The sequence below is a fragment of the Humulus lupulus genome, chromosome 1, assembly GCF_963169125.1.
Source record: "Humulus lupulus chromosome 1, drHumLupu1.1, whole genome shotgun sequence".
Taxonomy (NCBI): domain Eukaryota; kingdom Viridiplantae; phylum Streptophyta; class Magnoliopsida; order Rosales; family Cannabaceae; genus Humulus; species Humulus lupulus.
The window spans coordinates 290,414,082-290,420,081 of record NC_084793.1 but is presented as its reverse complement, the minus strand read 5'-3'; positions in this window follow the sequence as shown (position 1 = coordinate 290,420,081).

The window sequence follows — 6,000 nt, the reverse complement described above, 5'->3', positions numbered from 1 at the left end:
TCTATGTGCATGATAACTCTACAAAATAGAGTTATTTTACCATCTTTTATGTGCTAATTGTTGCTTAATTCGTGAGTTTTTAATTGATTTATTAAGTTTTTAAGTAATTTTGAATTTATTAGGTTTATTTTGATTTTATATATTTTTGTGTGTTTTTATAGTTATTTTGTTGTAAAATGTTGTAGTTAATTATTTGAATGATTATTGTTAAGTTAGTGGTAAAAAAATGTTGTATTATTAAACTTAAATGTAAAATATAAATTAAGTTATAATTAATATTTTCAAAAAATTAAATTGATTTATTTTATAGTTGAAAATATTGTATTATGATTTATTTTATATTTATTTTGTAGGGAATTTATGCTCTTGAAAAGTAAAGAAAATAAAGGAAAGGTGGCATTTTTAAGGAAAAGAAAGAAGGGAAATGGCATTTAAAAAAAATGCCATGATCAAGTCATGGGCCCAAGCCCAATTTCTCCTTCCCAGCAAGCTTCCACGTGCCAACAAAACTCCAAGCATCAAGACTCCAAGCATCAATCCTTTATTCAGCAATTCTCTCACCTGGAACCAGCCTTCATCACGCCTCTCACCTGCCGAAATGCCACAGACCATGCCTGCCTCAAGCACAAAGCAGCCCCTTTTACCACCAACATTTTGAGCCCATAAAAATGTCACTTTTGTACCCTTGTTCCATTTGCCAAAAATACCACATTTTTACCCCACTTTCTACACATTTTACCCCAAAACATCATTATTACACCCTATAATTTACCCCTATTTTTCATATCATTATTAAGTTAATTAATTTAATCAATTTAATTCATTTAAATTGATTATTTTAATTTACTCATTTTGGCTATAAATAGGGAATTTTGAAAACCATTTAGGGTGTCCATTTTAGAGGGAGGTTACTATACCATAGTTTCTACACATTCAAAACCTCTCAATTCTCTTCTTCATCTTCTTCTTCTTTTTATTTTTTTCTATGTATTTTTAGAGGAAAAATTTGGGGGTTTCTCCTCCAAATTTTCCTATTTATGTTTGTAATTTTTAGTGTGTATTTGCTATTCTAGTTATGTGTTTCTAATCTTTTTAAGATTATTAAGGTGATGATGAAACATTTTGTAACTAGATAGTATTTATTTTGTATGTTGATTTCCCATTTTGTACAACAAAGTTTATGGAATTTTCTTCTTCAAATATCTTCTTTCATCTTAAATATCATGTATTTTGGATTGTTAGCACATATTTAAACTTTGTTCTTCATTAGTGCAAATACATAATATTCTTTGTGTAAGATGTGTCATTAAATTGTACACATCCATGCTTAGAACAAAAATATTATGTTTTGCCTTATAAATAATGTTCATTGATTTATTTGTTATTTCATTAGATTGATTTACACTAAATGCTTTGAAATTATAATTTTGAAAAGTGAAGAAAATTCCTATATTTTTAGAAGTAATTTGTGCTTAAAATTATTAAATCTATTTAGAAAATGATAGTTTGATTTATTTTAACTATCACTAAAACTTGGGAATCAATGTACTTATAAATATTATTGAACTTATATTTTGTGGATTCTAATCCTTAATAATCTTATTTTACCATCTTCATTTCTATTATTAATTTATGTTATATATATATACATTGTCTTTAATTTCTGTATAATTATTATCTTTTATTTTATTTTTATTATACAAAAATCTCATCAATCTTTGGAACTAGGTTAGAATTTATTAATTTTGATTTAAAATAGTTTTTTTTTCGATTTTAAGACAACTCCTTTGGGTTCGACATCCTTGCTTACACGATCACTATTCTATATGAACGATTCGTGCGCTTACAATACATAGATATTTAAAACATACCCGTTTTGGGTCCATCAGTGCATATATGTGATATATGTGAGAGACCACATTATTATGTGGGTTTATTTGAACTATTCGGCACGAGGCGATCCTGGGGAGCAAGTTAGCAGGAAAGTCACAACGGGACTCGATACCCGACTCGAGGCGAGTCAAGGGGTATTTTGAGTATTAGATATTTATTTGGGTTATTGGGTTATGAAAATAAATATTTTTGAGTTAGAGAGTATGGGAGGGAATGTTGGGGAAATTTACCATTTTTCCCTCAGGGACGTTTTTGTCACCCCGAGCTTTGGGATTAACTTAAGTGACTTAAGTTAGATAAAACAAAACAAAAGAAACATTTAGAACTTTGCCTAAACCAACTTCCTCTCTCCTTCCTTCTACTCTTCCTCTTTCAAGAAACTTTTTCAAGAAAACATTTGAAGCTAAGAAGGAATTTTGGGCTAGGAATCACTTGAATTAAAGCTAAGGACTTGGGAATCACCTTAGTAACTTCTTGGGGGATTCAATCTTTAGCAGAGGCAAGCATTTAAATTTTGTTTTCAGGTCATTAAATTATGGTTTCTATTGAGCTAGTGTTGGGTGTTCTTCAACCTTTAAGCTCAAGGATTGAGTTGGAGTTTTAAGCTAGTTTTCCTATGGGTTTTATTACTAGGAACATGTTAGAGTGATTAGGCTAGTTGAATAATGTTTTGGGGTGAAGTTTGGTATGGTTAGGATTGAATTTAGCTACTGAAATGGAGGTTATTTCTGGGTTCAAGGGGTCAAGTCGCGACTTAGCTTGAACCAGGCACCTTGGGAGGGCTCTGCCTGGGGGGCATGCCGCGACTTGATAGGCCAAGTCGCGACCCGTACCTCTGGACAAAGAAGAGGATGAGGCTGGCTGAGGGGCGCGCCGCGACCCACAGGGGGCAAGTCGCGGCCCATCTGGGCAGTTTTTCCTTGGGGAGTTTGTTTTAAAATAAAACCTTTTCCTTAGGGCCCAGGATTGTTTCCACTACCCCGTTTGGTGGAACCCGAGGTCTTGGAGGCTAGGACTTGGTCCGGAAGCCTTTGATCACTCGATATTAATATAATCCTATTTTATGGTTGTGACTTACGGTATTGCTAAGGGCTCGAAATTGGGATCGTGCTCGAGGGTCGTTCTTGTTTGTGCTTGCTTAGACCTAAGGTAAGAAAACTGCATCCAGAACATGTTGTATGTGATTAGGGCTTGGCCCGTCTGTTGTATATTAATATGATTATGGCTTGGGCCCCAGGATTGATTATGTTTGGCTATTGTTCTAAATGCTTGTTGATAAATGCTTAAGTGCTTATATTCGTTACATGAATTCTATGATTAGGGCATGCGACCCCTTATGTGAATATGTTTAGTATCGTGGGTATGGTTATTAAATGGGATTATATGATTAGCATGAATATGTGCTTAATGGTTGGGATGTGCCTATTCACATCTGTTCCTTATAAGTAAGGTATGAAATCCTGGATCAGGGCTTGACTTATGAGTCAAGGACGGCAATAGCGCGTTGTGCTCTAGTCGAAAGGCATTGGCCTAAACCAGCAACGTATTATTACGTTAATTGACTCTAAGGTCGAAGGTGAACCACAGGGGTTAGGTTAGCTCTATGGCTAGTGAGACAGAGCTAAGGGCGACGCCCCAGGTGACTCTATGGTCACATAGCTAGGTCATAGGCTCGAGAGTTGGCTTAAAAGCCAACTAAATAGGGCGACGACCCCAGGTTGATCCAATGATCGTGTGTTTGTACTAAATGACATTTGATATGAAATTAATGTTGTTGACTATTGTTGAATGGTTATTTAAAGTTGTATTCTCTATTATTGTACGTTCCGTTTTCTTGCTAAGCCTCGGCTCATGGGTGCTTTGTGGTGCAGGTAAGGTAAAGGGAAAGCTTGACCAGCCATGAGTTGGAGAGCTTCGGTGGCGGCGTGTACATATGCGAAAACTCGACCATCACGGTCGGGGTTATCTCAGAGGAACTAGGGTTGTAGCCTATTTTGTCACTTAGGTTGACTGATGTAACTTTTGATATGTATCTATCCTTTTTAACAGTTGAGTTGTAATATTTTGGGATCCCATGTTATATAAAACTTTTGGAGTAAAAGTCAATGGTTCTTTGACCAAAATTTTTAACCCTAACCCTTGTCACTAACCTTAATTACACGTTTTAAGCCAAATGACCTGATCAGCAGATCTGACACAATTTTAAGTACATATTGTAACGGTCCTAGATTAGGAGGGCGTTACAACTTGGTATCAGAGCTGCCAAGGTTTAAGGGTTCCTAAAGACTGGCTGGGTATGTACACTCACCACTAAAGACAAGGTCGACTCAGGGTTCGGTAACTGTTATATGTTTATATGTGTAAATGTTTAAACATGATGTGAATGTCTTATCTGCATGCCTGTTTAGGAAGCATGAGATTATCTGATAAGGCCTGGCCCTTAACTGGTGCGTGAATGTTAAAGAACGTGCTTATTAGCATCGTTACTGCTTGTGGATGCAAGGGAACCACTTATTAGCACTATTATTTGTATATAGGCCAGGGGAAAATGTTTTTTAGCATTATTATTACTAGCAGGAATCAAAGAACATGCTTATTAGTTATGTTGGATTTGTGGAAAATAGTTGGATATGCCTATATGTATTGTTATTTGTTGATGGATATCATGAGGTGCTTATTAGCACTATGAATGAACAAGTATATATATTATGTGATGGCATGCTTATTATCATTGCATATGTGTGTTTTCTGATGATCTTGGACCATCAGGCGGCAAGTGGTATAGTTAAGACTTACCTAATGGCCGATTTGATCTCTGTAGGGTGGATAGAGTGTCAAAATGAACCCTCGAAGGTTAGAGAGACTGGCTAGCCAAGAGTTACAGGGCAGTGAAGGGAATATTTAAGGTCATGTCCCACCGCCAGCTCCAGAAAGCTGGCAGCAAGTGCTTGCTAACATGCAAGCTAGGTTAGAAAGGCAGGAAGAAGAGTTACGCCTCTTGAGACAGCAACAGGTTCTAGCAGAGAACCTACAGGCCGCGGTGCCAGCAGTGGTACAACCTAAGGTATCGGCAGTTGTACAGTCCCAGACAGGGGGAGATAGGTGGGAACCCCTATATGAGAGATTCAAGAAGCATCACCCTCTAGTTTTTTAGGATAGTTCTGATCTACTAAAGGCTGAGCAGTGGAAGACCATGATAACCACTATCCGGGACTTTATGAGAGTAGGTGGTAATGAGAGAGTGACCTGCACCACTTATATGTTGCAGGGGGATGCCCGAATATGGTGGGAGGTGGTATCCCAGACTAGAGCAGTTACCACTATGGAGTGGGAAGAATTCAGAAACTTGTTCAATGAGAAATACTACAATGACGCAATTAAGGCTGCGAATGCTAAGGAATTCAGCAGGTTACTTTAGGGTAACATGTTAGTGACCGACTACGCCTTGAAGTTTGACAGATTGGAAAAGTTTGTCGAGGATCTGGTGCCCACTAATGGGACCAAAAGAGAGAGATTTCTACAGGGGCTACAACCTATGATAGCTCGGGATGTTCGCATTACTACTATGCCGGGAGTGACTACCTATGCACAGGCTGTAGAGAAGGCGCTTAAAACTGAGAACAAAATCTGGCGTGATAATGCAACCAGAAGGGATTCTAGGAGGCTGTGACCTCCATTTTTAGGTTTTAGTAGGGGCGGAGGCCCTGGTGATCAGAAGAGGAAGACCCCAGACACAGTTTCAGTTCCAGGGCCAGATAGGAGGCCATGAGGTATGCAGATGAGCCACCAGGGTGGCGATGAGACATGGAGGGCATTCCCAGAGTGTCCTAGGTGCAGGAGGCGCCATGTTGGTGAATGCCAGGCGAAGGCCTATTTTGTTTGTGGTAGTACGGGGCACCTGAAGAAAGACTGCCCGAGAGCCAAAAAGGAAGAGCGAAAGAAAGTTGACAGCCTGATGCCGGCTCGAGTGTTCACTTTGACCCAGACAGAGGCCGAGGCTAGTCCATCGGTGGTTACAGGTCAGCTTTCTAGTGCTGGAACCTTTTATAATGTTCTTATTGATCCGGGTGCTACGCACTCCTTTGTTGCTAGTAAGATTATAGATGG